Raw genomic sequence first — 16,423 nt, forward strand, 5'->3', positions numbered from 1 at the left:
GAGAGTGGTGAGAGTGAAGCAAAACAGTAAAGTTGCGGACCAGAAAATCAAAATAGTGAGCTGAAACAAGCTAAAAAAGCTCCACAGTGCTAAGGGGAACTGCAAAGTTGGGTAATAATTCTCTGTGAGTCCATCACTAGCAATCCCTTTGATGGTAAATGTAGTCATTTGATCCAGTGGTATTATAAAATATATTGATTATAGCTGCTTTAAGTGTCCCATTTGAGGAATGAAGTTTATGCATAGCAGGTACAAGCACTCAGAGCATGGACAGAAACAAATGATGTAACGTTATAGCTTCAATCCAATATTATCAGTATTACACTTCCAAAAGTTAAATCTGTCTAATCTGAGAACCTAGAAGGTGCTTCTTTCTCTCCCATTTTTACATTTCAATAACAGACTAAGCTTGTTAAGCTTATCACATTCATTGTGCGTCTCTCACAACTCCAGCACTGTCTTACCCACTGACTGGTGTAACTATTAACACTGCTGCTGCTGCCCTTGCATCATCGAATCTCATCAAGAGAGAGTGCAGACACGAGAGAGGCGGGAGAGCCTTTGAAGAATAGTTGCCAGGGAAACCCAGCCTCTTATTCTCATGGCAACACATAACTGGGTAATGTTCGGTGTTATCAATCAGGTGGATGGATGGATGGACGGATGGAAAGAAGGACGGACGGAACGGTGGATGGACTACTCTGTAATCTCTTGAGTATGTGGAACACCAAAACATTGACTTCCCTACTTGTGGGGGTTGTAAACTACACCGTCCACTTCTGGAATTACATGTCCTCTACCTTTCTGAGTGAGCTTTGTTTTGACTGCATTTTCTTCAAGTAAATTGCCTAATGCTTATTGATCTGTCCTCTCAGTGAAAGGGTAAAGGTCAAGCATTGCACAGGACATGCAGAGGTCAAGAGAGGTGAAGAGCTGAAACAAGACAAGGGGGATTAATACTCATGGACTCATTTAAGGTGAACTACACCTTTAGAGTGAGATTTCTCTTTCTACCTAAACCTAAATTATGTATATTAAGATTGATTAATTTTTAAAATGAGCATAAACTCATATCTAAAATACGTCTTGATATTTGTATCTTGTGTCAACACTGAAAGGCCCTCATAAACTCACATTGTCATGTCTCAAATCTAAAGAGAAGTAGTGGGCAGTATGCTGTTGATGAGAAACCCGCTCTATGCAGCTGTTGTAACAACCATTAATGTTTTTTATCAAATCAAATTGAGAGCAGACATCTAATTTTACACCAGCTTCAGGGCCCTGAGTACACATTTTGATGGATTACTATTTTCTATTCTGCTAATTAGTTGAGTTTGCCAGTTGAGCTCCATGCCACCTGTTCACTTTCTCAGCACTGCTTAATCTGATCCAAAAACAAACTTCATTTTCCATCTCTGTGCTTGATACACATAAATGTGGGTTTGAGATGCAACTGCATACACTTTGATTGACATTTAAATTTAAACTCAGCTACATTTAAACTACAAAGTTTTATCAGTATACGGTCCAAGCCAATCAGGATACATAGTAATGTTGGAGGAGCTGTTTAAATGGTCTTTATGTTAAATCTGCTGGTTTAAGGTCCTATATAGTAACACAAACCTTGTTTGTTTTATACACTCGGATCACAAATTAATTGAAAAGCCAATATGAAGTGTTTTAGTAAGTCTCTGAACTCTACTAAGGCTGTGAAATGGCATTCCTCCAGAAGATATTCCCTCATTTGGTGCTTGATGGTGGCAAAGAACTGTCCAAAATATCCCATACGGTAGATGTTCAGTTTCAGATCTGGTGACTGTTAAGGTCATAGCATATATTTCACATCCTTTTTATACCCATCAAACCACTCGGTGTGTCCTTCGTGCCCTGTATTGAAGCATTGGCATATTTGCACTGCCACTTGATGAGCCCTGTCAGTAATCAGTGTCATGATAATCAAATATTAGACATACTCGGATGTCTTCAGAGAGTAGACACTGTGAGAGAGGTCTAGCCAGCTGCAGGGACAGTCTTTCAATGTAGCAGAGCCGAAATGTATTTCAGACAGAGCTGATGAAAGAGTCAGAGGATCTGAGTGGTGAAAAGAGAGAAAGCCAGAGATCACAAAATCATTGTGGGGAGACATCTGTCTGTTTTGTTGAGGGTCCGATGTACTCAGCTCATGTTACTTCTGCTGGCTGAACAGGTCTTTCTTTAAAAACCCACCAGTGTTTATTCCTATTCTTATCTCCTTCCCTCTTTCTCAACCTTTTGCCCACTCTCTCGTCACACCCCTCTTTCCACCCCCTGTTCACTCCAAGTCCCTCTTTTATGCAGTCGTTCATTCACTCATCTTCTCACTGCAAAACCCTTTTGACCTCTTCCTCTGTCCGTGCCTTTTATACCCTCCCTCTATCCTTTCCTTCTTTGTTCTCGGCACATTATCCCTAAAGATAGAGACGAGTGCAGTCGGCTGCAGTCGTATCAGCAGCTTGCATGTGTGTTTAAAGAGAAAAGAGGGAAAGAGAAGAGGAACGCAGAGTGAACTAAACACCCAACTAAACTCTGTTAATCCTCCGTTTGGTTTGCAGAAAAGGAGTTTAACCACTTTTTGAGGCTGATGAATCATATAATGTGAATTGATGTAAATGTTAAGTAGCTATAGAGGAGAGGAGAGGAGAGGAGAGGAGAGGAGAGGAGAGGAGAGGAAATTAAAGAGAGGAGAAAAGATGAGAGGAGATGAAGAAGGAGAGGAGAGGAAAGGAAAGACAAAGGAAAGGAGAAGAAAAGAGAGGAGAGGAGAGGAAAGGAAGGAAAAAGGAAAGAGAGGAGCGGAGATGTACACTGACAAAGAGCTAGCGGGAGTAAATGGGAGGTGGCAGTGTCAGACCCAGCTAGACCATCGCTAAGGATTGACCGCTGATGGAACGCTACAGCCAATTTGCCTCAGGTCCACACACACACACACACACACACACACACACTCATTCATACACAATTAAAGATACCGCTGTCCCTCGCTGAGGTGAGGAGGGAAGGAGAATAAAAGGGGAGAGCGACTGAGCGTGAGAGCGAAGGATGGAGTGGCAGAGAGCAAAAAAGAGATGGAAATGGAAGGAGGAGGTTCTCCAGCATCACCCCTCCCCCTTCTCTCCCTCACACACACACACACACACACACACACACACACACACACTGACTGAGTCTGAGTCCAGAGCAGCGCATGGTGCCCCATGAAAGGGCGATTGCAAATGAGCATTGTGATTCTGCGCTGCGAGGCTGACAAAGAAAAAGGGGAGGATAGAGTGAGAGAGTGAGAAAATGACAGAGAGAGTTGGTATGGCATGTTTAAGCTGCACTGTTTTCATTGTGTAACATGCTTCAGTGTGATAATTCTTCAAGTGAAATAAAGAAGTGGGGCAGCAACTGAGGGATTTCATGGCTTATTTGCTCAGAGGTGGATAAAAAGCGAGCTCTGATGTCTCTTTATTGTGTAGATATGACGAAGGTTTATATCCATTAAGCTCTTAAATGTTTGTGCAGCATTTGCATTTGTCATATACAGTATATCCTGTTTGTCAGAGTGTCTAACAGAAGAGATTCTTGGTAATATAATTCAGTTTCAATATTCTGCTCTCTTTTCTCCACCACAGAGATTAATACGCCTTATATTTAATGTAGCCATTAATATTTGAATACCACAGTTTGGCTCAGGGGCTTTTTGAACCTTGAAAAAAAAAAAAAAAAAAAAGCAGAGTTGGAAAAATTACAGCCTTGGATTTCAGTTTTTAGAACAGCTTCCTCTCTGTGCTTCATCTGTCAGAGGATGTACTGTGAGCTCTTGTTATCTTTATTTGTGATGTAGGATGCCAATTAGCTGCTATCAAAGGGAACACTATAGCCTTTTAGGGGGTCTACATGCACTCATAGGGGACTTGCATATGTGCATGTGTGCTGTGGATATTGTTGCACCCCCCCCCCCCCCCCCCCCCCCCCCTTCTCTGTCCTTCCCTGACCCCCTGCTATGTGTAAACAAAGAGAGAAGCGATATACATCTGTACAGACAGTCGCTCTTTGTCCCTGATGGACTGCTTACACACCGCTTTTTATGGGTCAGGGCCGTGTGTGTTTGTGTGTGTGTGTGTGTTATAAAGTTCACTGGAATTAATATACAATTTAATTGTGTTGGTTTGAATTGTGTGTGAGTGATGTGCAGATGCCTGTACATACAGTGTGATTATGTGTACATGTGCATATTCACTTGCAATTGAATTGAATTAATTCGATTTACATTGAGCCGGATTGCCTTGAATTAAATCGAGTTAGCACGTGCTTGTGTGTGAGAGTGTAAAACACAGAGTGAGTGACAAGGACGACTATAAAACAGTACATAAAGGCAGTGTGGACTGCACTCCCTGGCGCCTCACTGTCTTGTGATTCTCTTCTCTCCTTCAACTCTCCTTCACTCTTTCAGTCCATTCACTGTGCTTGTGTTTGTCTGCCCACGTCGAGGCCTGTGTCTTTGCCTACACGCTCATCCGCCGCTGTTCTCTTCTTTAACACAATCACACATTGTGTTTGTGTAGCATCCATAAATTGTAATATCTCCTCATATTTTCCTCACCACTCAACCTTTCTCATCCTCTTCCTTTCTGTCTCTCTGCGTTTCCAATTCCATACTACAGCCTTTTTAAAGATTTCATTTTTTTCTTTTTATACCTTTTGTTGGAAAGAGGCTGATAGTGTACAGTAGATACAGTCAAGAAATGTTCCAGGAGAGAGAGAGGAGGGTTTGATAAGCAAGAGATGTTGCAGCACAATGGAAATAGAGGATGATTAGTGTTAAATCTTTGGGGGAAAAAAAGAAAGAAAAAACTGTTTAATTGACATCCAACTGCGCACGTATCACCTAAACTCCTGGTAGCACCAAACAGTTCACTACATCTGGATCACTGTCCACATCCGAGATTTTTTCAGCAATTCAAATGAATCTTGTGCTTTTCACTGCTGTTTCCCTGTTTGGAAAAACAACCAACCAATCACGGCTTTATAGGATGACAGGATTAAGAATGGTGACATTTTCGTGTCAATCTGTGTGTAGAACATACACACATCTTTCTTGTCCAACTGCTGAGTCCAAAAAAACTGTAGTTACTCTGTCTTTGATAGGAATTTTCCTCTACCAGAGCCAGAAAAAAGGCGACAAGCAAGTGGCCCCAAAACTATCAACATGTGTGGATGAGATCAATGTAGCTACATATTGTTGTAAGTCGGCTTATAAAAGTAGCAACTCTTAAATAAGCAGATTTCTTCGATGTCATAAACTTAACTTAACCGTTTCTGGCAACCGCTACGGCAGCTTCCTTATCAACTGAAAATTACATTGGCAGGACGGATAAGTTGCTCACTACTGATTGGTTGAGACAAAATAACAACCTCTTCCATATAGAAAACAGCTAACATGAGCAAACTAAAAAGGAAAAAAGAAAGTAGATCTTAGATTGAATAATGATGTTAAAACAAATGGCTACTATGTCTCATAGTAAAGTACAGTGATTTCTTGTATGTTGTTCATACTGTATACAGTTAGTAGTAGTATGGACCTGCACCATAACATATATCTCTCTATCACATGACCACAGAGAATGAATGAATGGGGCGACCTCTGACCCTGGCCTGACCTAGAATCTATATTGAGCTGCGTGTATGCTTTGAAGTCCTACACCCTGTACAGGGCGGGAAGAGCCGGCGTGTCCTTGACAGCGGCGATGCTTCATCACACTATGCTGCAGTGTGTCTCACATGGCAGAGGATGCAGTGTTACACTATTCCCTGTCCCTCAGGGAGGGGCAGGATAGCAGCAGCAGCTCTCAAATATAGGAAATTGGCTGCGATGTAAGGTATGGGCTTGAGCTGACGCAGAGAAAAAAAAAAAAGATGGAACAGGATGAGAATAAAATGAAAAAAGGGGGGGAAAAAAAGTCGATTTGGAATATGATGATGGATCCCTGGTGTGAAAGTTTGAGATCTTGGCTGTTTTTGAGGTTTATTTCCATCCGGTGATTTATTTTGGAGTCACATGTCTATTCTCTCTTTGTTGTTTGCTGCAAAAAGAATGATATGTACAGCAGATAAATCCTCACTGACTCAAGCTGAACTAATTAGTGAGCATGTGTGTGCACAGAAAAGGGAAAATATAGAGTGTCTATGCATTTAGTCTCACAAGCCTGATCAAACACTTAACATGAGTGTGGTTGCCAGCATCCTAGTGTGCCCACGGCAGATCTGGCATACTTAAACACACACAGAGAGGGACAGCAACGTACAAAGACATACAGTGATGAAGTGTTCATTCGTCTCAGAGTGTTCCCCTCTCATATAAATGTATTTACCCTGAGCCTCAGCAGCCAAACACTTGGTTATGTTAGTAATATTAAGAGAGCTGAAGCCTCGATTGAGATACCCTCACTAAGTAGATAATTTGCCTTTTCACTTATTACACACTAATTGCAATACTGCCTCGCTTCCTCTCCTCCTGCTCCGCTCTCTTCAGCCTTCCATCGGCCTAATTTGGCTTCACCTTCCCACTGAATTGGGGATATTGATCTTAATGTGACCAGAGGCAGGCATTTGGGCTATTCATCGACGTTAGTGGACAGAGATTGATCTGATCGACAGACAGCAGACCATGATATTGTAGGAAGTCCTCAGAGAGCAGATCTGAGGTAATCTGATTACATCCAGAAATTCACCCTCTCCCCATTTATTGCTAGAGAGAGTTAGACAAGCCCAGTCATGTCTGGTTAGAAGTGGACCCACAGAGGCAGGAGAGGAGTCACCATGGCCTGTCTCTGTGTCTTACTGGATGTTATATCACACGTTTCAAAGAGTTTCAGCAGGACACCCGTAACAAGGATGATAACAGGGTTTAATAAGACTTTTCAGTAGTTTCCACAGTAGTGCCATCCAACATCTAGAGTTAGGTAATATGATTGAAGAGTCATCAGATCTTGGCCTCTTTGTCACAATGAATTAAATGTCACTGTCTCCTAAATCTATTTTCTCGCTGATTCAGTAGGGTTACCTCATAGATATGTGTTTAATTAATGAATCCATCATTTCAAAACTTGTTGATCTGCCACTGGAGAATTTAGTTTTCTGTTAAATCATTTCATTTTCTCGAATGAAGAGCCGTATTCTCAGCAGTAAAGAGGGTCTTTGTTCCTCTTTGTTTCAAGATAGTGACACAGATGACAGTGTTGTGGAATTTGATTTGCAGTAGTTACAAGTGACATTACCTCACAAAGCCGAATTTTTCATTTGTTTTTTCATTCAATCACTTTTTTCATTCACTTTTTTACCTAGAGTTAGATAAGACGATTGATACCACCCTGTATGGTTTATATATAGGTACTGCCAGTGGAGGGTTAGCTTAGCTTAGCACAAAGACTGGAAATAGCTAGCCCGGATCTATCCAAGGGTAACAAAACCTGTGTTCCAGTACCTCTAAAGCTGTGTAATAAACATATTATATCTCATTTGTGTAATCCGGAGTGTAAAAACATCAGGCTGTGGTTTTACAGGGGATATGTGCCAAACCATTCCTTGGCTGGGAGTAGTAACTTCCTGAAGTCTCCACTGGTTGCCTGGCAACCTAATGGTGATGATGATTGCGGTGGTAAATTTTTACACTTTGGTTGTTTTATGGAATAAACAAATAAGATATAATGCATTAATAAGTGAGCTAAAGAGGTGCTGGAGAGCAGATTTTGTTACCTTCAGAGCTAGACTAGTTGTTTCCTCCTGTTTCCAGTCTTTGTGCTAAACTAAGCTAAGTGGCTGCTGCCTGTAGCCTTATATTTAATGGCCAGATATGTGAGAGTGGTATCAGTCTTCTCATCTAACTCTCAGCAAGAAAGTGAATGAGCATAATTCCCAGAATATTAAAAACTATTGCTTTTAGAAATCTCAAATTATAAAACTAGATTTGTACACAGGCAGCATCCACAGTTCTTCTTTTATCCCCACTGACCCAAGTTTTACATAGTGAATATTCTTCCGCTACAGATATAGCATAACATCCTGTATCCTATATCCGGACCCACCCTCACCCCTCTGCACCCTCTGTCACTCCACCACGCGCCCCTTTAACAGGATCATCTCATCTCTAAGGCAGTAATCCCTGACTCCTGACACTACTGGATTAAAAACTGTGAGATTACCAGGTAGAGAAGGATCATATCTCAAATTCCTAAATTATTTCAACCTTGGCCACAAACTAGTCTGATCCAACCTCTGAACTCCAGTGAAAACAAAAGGAACATCACCAGCAAACATAAAGTGACAGATGTTTGGATGACAGATGTTGCTGCTGGACAGATGGGTTGGACAGTCAACAAGATTAGGAGTGTTTAGATAAAACATGGATTGTCAGGCCTTTTGAGGAAATCAGTTGGGCCACATGGACAAACATGTGAGTGATGTTATATTTTAATCAAAGCAGTGAATGCAACATGGTTGTCCATCCACTTGCTTCTGGCTTCATAATACTTCAGTGAATGTCTGTCTGATAAGCTTTCCTAAATTGAGAAGAGCAACAATTATCTGCTGTCGCATCATTGCTGTTCTTCTCAACAATCAGTGACAGGTGGCAAGTACAGGATGTTCAAAGATGGTTTTGAGTTAAAAAGGCACACATTTTCCACCTAATGAGGTTAAGACATTGTCAAATTAACTGTAGAAACTGTTTACTAAAACGATGCCAGAAAGATAATTACATTCTGGCTTCAGAGAGCAATGCAGGTAGCGGCAGACGTCCATATGTCTGATGCTACACTTCAGCCTTAAAATGCTGTTGCGGACTGTCCCATTAGCATCTATTCAGTGTCAAAATGTTTTGACAAAACACTTTTCAGGCGTGAACCGTGACACTTTGGAGTAGCTGCACTTACCCAAGTCACTGTACATGTCACTTTTCTGCCTTATTCATAGACTGTCAGTTGAGGTTATACTGCGACCTCAGTAACATTGAGTTCAGTGAAGGCTGGAGGAGCTCATTACACATCATTACACCTGATGGACTGTGTTGACAGTGCATCAGGGGTGAAAAATAGTGATGCAGTGTAAAGAAAAGTAGCAAACTAGAAGAGAACATTACCCATCCTCTACTTCCTTTCCCCTCTGCTCGCCTTTTTTCACCCCTTTTAACCTTACATACCCCCATCCTCTATTCCCAGTCCCTCAGCATAATAACCGACATCCTGGAGCCATAAGGTTGTGCACCTCTATAGTGTGAAATACATGTCATCATAGGAAATGTGGTGTAGTCGTGAACTTGGGGTAATTGCTGTCATAACATGAATGCATAGCTCACTTTGGCTATACATATTGTTAAGGAGAAACAAATGAAATACAGTACATAGGGTGTTGTTACGAGGGAAATGTCAACATTACATCAAGAGAAATAAAAAGACAATCTCCTCCACCTCCTCCTCCAGCCCCCCATTCCTGTCTTCCGCCTTGTCAAACCTGATAATCCTGACACATGCTAAGGCAGCCTAATAAGATAGCACACCTCATATGGACAGCGGAAATGGGACATTGAGAGACACACAGAGCACTAATCCTCTGCAAGACAGCAGGACAGAATGATTGTGCAGCAGTGGAAGACGCCGCCACATGCTGTCAACACCATTTTGCGGCGAACATTTTTGACTGGATGAGGGAGAAGGAAGTGACAGGACATACCAAGGCGATGAAGACTGATTTGGAGGGTTTGGAAGGAAAGAAATACAGAGAGCGGGAATGAATTAGTGAACTTCTGAGTTAATGACAGAGGGATGAATAGAGAGAATGAACAAGGAGAGATACTGACAGACAGAAAAAGAGAGAGAAGGTGAGGAGGGGGAAGTGGTGGTGGTGTGAGACAAAGAGTGACAGAGAAGGAGCGACGAGAGAGGAGGAAATGCAGACGGGCATGTTTCTATGGGCGCTCAGGAAAGATTTGGGGTGAGGGAATCTTGCATCATCGCAGCAGGCCAATGAAAAGGCTCGGTTAAAATGTTCAAAGGGAGTGTCCTAGCAACAGCGGAGTAAATACCATAGCAGCCACCATTCCATCTTAGACTGAAAGAAAAACCCCTATACACACACACACACACACACACACACACACACACTCTGATTAACATACTTGTGCACATACATGTAGCTGTTTCAGTTACAGCTTCTTGTTTATTCACACATGTAAAATGGGTTATAATCTGCATATTTTGATTCATGACCACACAGTATGCCGCTGCCTAGATGTAGGACAAAATCTACATGTCACTCACTGTATGTAAGCATGTTTGAAATGACAGTAATGAAATATGACAAGCATCTAAGAGATACTGTATGTTCTTATGTATCTTATAAGAAGATAAGAACACATACAAATATATATGTATATATATATATTCAGTATTATGTATAATTTGTGCTGATTGTGTACATGTGACAAGTATAAATATAAGTAGCTTACAACATGTTTATGAATACATAATGAGTACATCTATATCTACATTCCTAAACACACATTTACATTATCAATCACATGGTTACATTTTGAAACATTTAACCAAATATACTAATAAATGTGAATATGCATATATATATATACATACATATATACATATATATACATATATATGTATATATGTGTGTGTGTGTGTGTGTGTGTGGGGGGGGGGGCATATATATTTCATGTTCGTGTCTGTATATGCGCATGAATGAAGTATATGTATAGCTATGTTAGAGAGATATTGTTTGTGATTTATAACATACTGACCTCCTTTTAAACCAAATTATATATGTGTGTGTTTGTGTGTGTGTGTGTGTGTGTCACGGTGCATCATGAAAGTCAACATGGCAGTAAATCATCAGTTAATCTACTCATATGGATTATAACCAGAGTCAGTAGATTACAGGAGGGATAGACGGGGACCAGATCTTTCAATTACACACCTCTCCTGTCTGTCCCCCCCCCCCACCACCACCACCACACACACACACACACACAGTACTTCATTTTTCTTCTTTTCTCATTCTACCTCACTATTCATCCATCTCTCCATCCACAGTATCTCACTCTGTCTCCCCCGCACGCATGCACAAAGAAGCCCTGCAGAGTCACACGGTAGCTTCACCCTTTCTGCTCTCCCCCTCCGTCTGACAACCTCCCGTACGCCCTGTCCTCCCTGTGGAATACGCCAGATCTTTTCACATTTGGAAAAACCAAAGCCTCCTGAAAAGCCTTAGCCCTCATTCATTCATCCCTCCATTCAGTTTTTTCCTCCCTCCTTCCCTCCTCCCTGTTTTCCATTCTATTCGCATGCACCCACCCCTCCTGATCAGCAGTGCAATCTGGGGCTATTGTTTTTAGCAGGTTGTTTGCAGAGACGGATTGCACAAGCACACATACACACATACACACCTAAAACACCTCTGTATAAAGCGGAGCACCTTTTGTACTGACACTAACAAGTCCTGATGTAATGCGTGCGATAATGGACCGGAAAAGGCGAGGAGGCGTGCTTGACATGCAATTTACCTACATTGTTCACAGAACACTCCAGTGCATCAGTGTGATAGGCTATATGATGCATGTGCTGTGATGGTTCTGGGTCACATATGTCCCGTGACCAAACCGCCATCCATCACTGAAAATGTACACACATTAACACACATGAGCATCTGTGTTCTCCATGTTCTCCTGATGGATTCCTGCTGTGTGCGTGCGTGTGTGTGTGTCTGTGTGTGAGACTGTGGCAGTGGCAGTGACCGTGCCGCTCTGGCTAAGCACTGCAGTGAAAGTGGACAAGCCCCAGTTGACCAGCCCCACAGGGTTTGATGTGGACGGGCCGAATCGACACACACACGCTTCCCCCCTCTACCCTCAAGGATCCTGACCCACGCTAGTCCTCCACGTCCAGTCCATCTACCCACAGGCACTAGCACCATCCCTCCGCCTGCTCAAAACCCCTCAACAACCAACCACCAGCCACCCACCAGCCTCCGTCTAGAGTCTAACCTACATCCATCCTCCAGCCTCTCCTCCTCAGCCTCCTTCTCCCGGCAAATCCAGCCTCTCTTTTAGATGCAGGGTGGGACTATCCGGCCCCTTCCTTCTATCAGAATGGATGGAGCAACGGTGAGAGATAAAAGTGAAGAGAAAAAGAGTGTCTGCTCAGCTTACCGGCTGGGCGTGCAGGAGGGGAGGATGATGCCTCTGACTCTGCTCTTCCTTCCTTCTCTATGGACCGAGGTGAAACAGAGATGGATGCAGGGAACAAAAGAGAAAGACAGAGGGCAAATAACGAGCCAAAATGCAAACACCGGGAGCTTGTGAGAGAATGAAGCAGAAGAAAGAGGATAGGAGGGGGAAAAAAAGGAAAAAAAGTCCCTGTGTCGCTTTTCTCTCTCTCTTCCTCGGAGAGGATCCTTTATCCTTGTGAGCCAGAGGGCTGTGGATTCACCTAAACACTGAGCACACGCACTGCCTCACGCCACACAGCCCTCCCTCTTCCTCTCTCTCTCTCTCTCTCTCTGCACTAAAGACAGCAGCTGTTGGTCTATGAGAAATAGAACGCTATGTCCCCCTCCCTCTCCCCTTCTCCTCCTACCTCTCTCGCTCACAAAGACCCCCACTACACACACACACACACACACACACACACACACACACGCACACACACATACTCGGCATGTCCTCACAACACCCCCTCCCCCTTTGACTAACATCTCCCACTAGCCTGCTGGCAAAAAGAGGAGGGGGCACTACTCTTGCTGTGTGTGCTGCTGTGTATTTGTGTGTGTGGTGCAGAGTTGTATTGTGTTTGACATTGTTTCAGCAGCAGAGTGACTTTTTCTGTCCACACGGTGTGAAAGTGAATCATGGTGAGTAAGGATGTGCAGCAGGGTATTTTTGCAAACTGTGTGGGTGACTGCAAGCATCATTTGCTACTGTGCTGCAGAGGGGAAGGAAATTCATATTATTTGTGGTCAAAAGCAGCATGAGTGTGAAGGTGTTTATATTTACTGTAGAACTGCAGAGTGGCCATGGATGTAAATGAGCTGACATTTATAAAACATGCATGTGATCAATATTTATCCCCAGAACTATTTTACTACTGTGTATGTGCGTTAGTGTGTGTTATCCCATCCCTCTCTGTTCTTGTCATTCAGTAAGAATTTGTGAAACCTCCCATTAGGGACCCTTACTTCAGGGTCGCAGCCCGGACGAAAGGGCACAGTTAAATGAGCCATGTGTAAATTGTCACTCTTTGTATGTGTGTGTGTAAGGGCAGGAACAGAATGTCTATTGTCTGGTGTCTGTGGTAGACCAGGGGCAGAGTAAAAAGAACTGAAGACCAAATGCTGTCATGCCAGCGCCATAGTTTATGTTAGCGCCAAATCTAGGGCAGAATCAGGTTAGTAAGACAGGATGCCCTTTTATAATTGGGTTACATGGGTGTTTTTGTGGGCAGAGAGAGGAGTCATGTTGATGAACTCTTTCTTTTGCTGCCGTTATTAATGTTTGTACAAGCTTTTGGGTCAAGTGAGCACAAATGGACGCTTGTCATCTGAATATGGATAGCATAAAGATACAATCAGACTCCAAAGTGCTTGAGAAGTTGCATTGCTTTTCATCCCCTTACTTAATTCTATGCAAAAAGTGACTTAAAAAGACTCGAAAGAAAACTTTTACCCATGCAAAGTCCACACAATTATTCATGTGAGATGAGCTTTGACTTGACCAATCAATAAAAATGTTGCTTGTTGAACTCAGTCAGCACTGCACCAGCAGAGTGTAGAATAAGCACAGAGGAACTGCGATATGGCTTCAGTTAATCATGAGGAACAATGATTTGGCATATAAATAACTATGCATGCTGGCAGTTAGTAATACCATCACTGAACATAGCTGAGTGGTAGCTGGTCAGTCATGAGTGCCCTTTTCCAACTGTCACTCATGACATAAACCTTTTTGTTATTAAAAAAAAAAAATTAGTTCATTAATTCATCATATGGTGTTGATTTCAGAAAACTACATACAGTGACTTCAGCACACAGGTTAGAGCTGAAGCGTCGCTCTGTGCTGTCTGCTAAACCTAAATGGAAAGTAGAGGAAGAATTAAATGTCTAACAATGAATACAAGCCTTCCTGTTTTTGTGGTTGTATGCAAGAAGTGGATCTTCTGACTGCTACTTTCACATCACCAAACATTGTCCCATATTACTTAACAGACTGTAGGCAGCTCGTAATCACACACAATGTTAAACATTTATGGAAATATATTTTTACCTCAGTTTAACTGCTGCACTGCAGATATGAACCTTCATTATAAGCTGGAAAAGTAAGCAGGATTAATTAAATATAGTCCAAGTAACTGTATAGTGAGAAAAAAACATAGAGCGTACAATATATTTCAGCCATTGTATTCATACATATCCCAGTATTGTGCAATCACCAGGCGCACATTCATAAAAAGAAAGTTTGAATTAAGAGTAGAACACTAAGTAGACTCAGCGTACCAGAATGCACCTGTGCCATCTGTAGTCCACCACACAGGAAGCGACGCACAGAAACACGGAAGTGGCACTGCAATGACTGACACCCTCCTGTTAGCTCACAAGTCAGTGCCACATAGATGCAGGGGAGGTAAAAGATAATGAAGGGAAAGACTGAAAAAGAAAGAACAGTGAGCATTTCATTTTGTAGAGAAGTGAGAGTGCTTTGGGTTTTATGTTCGCCACATGATGAGAGTTTGTGTCCACAGGGAGGCCTGATTACTGGAGGAGAATCATGAGTCACTCAAATTCATTGAGTGTGAGGTTATTATGAAGCTGGTGTGAGACTCACTGTAATGATACACCTCAGTCTGTTATCATGTTTTATTTAGTTGCTGTATCATAAACACGGAGTGAGCTTCCCACCTAGCTCAGGGAAACAAATGCTTCTGATGTAAACGCTCTTCAGAGCAATGTTTCCAACATCACTCTGGAAAATGTTTTGAAAAATCTTTAAATGTAAAATTACACAATACACAAACAGTATGAGTGCAGCCATCTCTTGAATGAGTAGGTGCCGTTGGAGGATATATTCTGAAATGTGAGGCTGAGCTTTCTGCAGGGCATCTCAACCACACACACATGACTGTGTGACCCCCACTGACTCAATATCTTCTCTTACCAACACGATCAATGCCACCATTATAATTTATTCTTTTGGAAAACACTCCAACATAGACTGAGATCATTTATTAACTCAGTGCATCAGAATCTGGAAGCCCTTCAAACAATGAAATACTCCAGATTCACAGTTGTAGCGTAGCAAGCATCACCACCCATAATGACTCAAATATGCACGAGACCAGATGTTCTCTTTGAAACGAGGGAGAGGGGAGTGGGTTTTGCCTGTTGTCTGTGAATAAACATCACTTTTGATGTGAGGCCTTGTATTGAACCCTCCTGACCAACTGGACTCTGGCTAAGAGATAAATTGTTCACATCTCACCACACTGTGAAATTCAATTCTGTATGCTGTTAAGGCTAGACTCACAACAGTGTCTTCCTGCGTGTGTGTCTGCGTGTGTGTATGTGTGTGCCAGATTGAACAGCAGATACTGCTGACCCTGGCTGAGACACATGATCATCACCTGATCTGGGTGCGTTGCTCTGAAAGATGCCGGCTCTGCAGTGAAGGAGACCAAAATTAATAAATAACACATATCAAAGGATACTGAGGGAGGATGGTGAGTAAGTCCATTTGCATAAGCTTCCAGGGAAAGTTTGCCTCCAGAGATATGTACCGTATACAGTCCCTTAGTACATAAATATGAGGTAACGATTACTAAGCCATTCATTAACCTGGTTAATTGCTCAGAGGTCTCTGTTTCAAGCTCTTTATCTGATAACCAGAATGCTTTCTTTTAACATCATACATATATCTGAAATTCTGAGCATTTTCAATTAGCTTTTCCCTATTGATCATGAGGTGAATAAGAGGACAAACTGCCCTTTGAAACCACAAAGCCCCAGCCTATACGCCAAAGAGATATGGAGGTCTTTTTTTTACTGAAATATTAATACCTGAGCATTATTGCCAAGCAGCACCTTGGATTATTTATATAGTGGCTATTATTTTTTAGGTCAATTGTCCAATCCTGCTTGCCGTTGCGTGAATGACTGAGTTTAGTCTCTATATAGGCATGTTTTATGAATTATGAGGAGAAGTAAAGTGCACTAGTACCATCAAGGTAAAAAAGCATGAAAGAGTGACTTGCTGGGGTGAGAAAATCAAAGCTGAGCACACTCCACACAAGAGGATTTTATACATTTTTACACATTTTATATCCACTGAGAGCAATAAGGCTACATAGAA

At 42.1% G+C, this 16,423-nt stretch overlaps 1 protein-coding gene across 2 annotated transcripts in view; it reads right to left on the reverse strand.

Moving 5' to 3' along the window:
* The window catches only part of fam49al (family with sequence similarity 49 member A, like), a 31,970-nt gene extending 19,412 nt beyond the window's left edge, over positions 1–12,558 (reverse strand). Inside the window, exon 1 of one of the 2 annotated variants that reach the window (XM_067611403.1) lies at positions 12,236–12,558. The gene's annotated coding sequence lies outside the window, so the exon portion shown is untranslated. The remainder of the gene's footprint in view (positions 1–12,235) is intronic. The other variant, XM_067611401.1, reaches the window with a different exon arrangement.
* Between the last annotated feature and the right edge of the window lie 3,865 nt (positions 12,559–16,423).

Source organism: Thunnus thynnus, chromosome 15 (genome assembly GCF_963924715.1).
Source record: "Thunnus thynnus chromosome 15, fThuThy2.1, whole genome shotgun sequence".
Classification (NCBI taxonomy): Eukaryota; Metazoa; Chordata; class Actinopteri; order Scombriformes; family Scombridae; genus Thunnus; species Thunnus thynnus.